This window comes from Sinocyclocheilus grahami, unplaced genomic scaffold, assembly GCF_001515645.1.
Source record: "Sinocyclocheilus grahami isolate Dianchi unplaced genomic scaffold, SAMN03320097.WGS_v1.1 scaffold8989.1, whole genome shotgun sequence".
NCBI classification, from domain to species: Eukaryota; Metazoa; Chordata; class Actinopteri; order Cypriniformes; family Cyprinidae; genus Sinocyclocheilus; species Sinocyclocheilus grahami.
The window spans coordinates 774-1,102 of NW_015512329.1; positions in this window are offsets into that span (position 1 = coordinate 774).

A 329-nucleotide genomic window follows, 5' to 3' on the forward strand; every position below is an offset into this window, starting at 1 on the left:
TTAAAAAATACCTGAAATACTGGATTTAGCCACGATGACTCGATGTAGCAAGTCCTGACGGATCAGCAGTACAATGTAACATGTTAACATATTCCTGATTAAATATTAATAGCAGGTCTGAATATGGATCACTGAGCCCCTCTAGGTCAATATTACCAAGCTTTGACCTGAGAACCATTAAACTAGTAGTTCTCAAACAGAGGGCTAGGGCCCACTATGGGGCGTCATGACAAAAATGACACCGTAAAAAATGATTTGTTGTAAATAAAACAAAGATTATTGGAGTGCATTTAACAAAAAAATACTATTTAAGCCTTTCTACTTCAAAA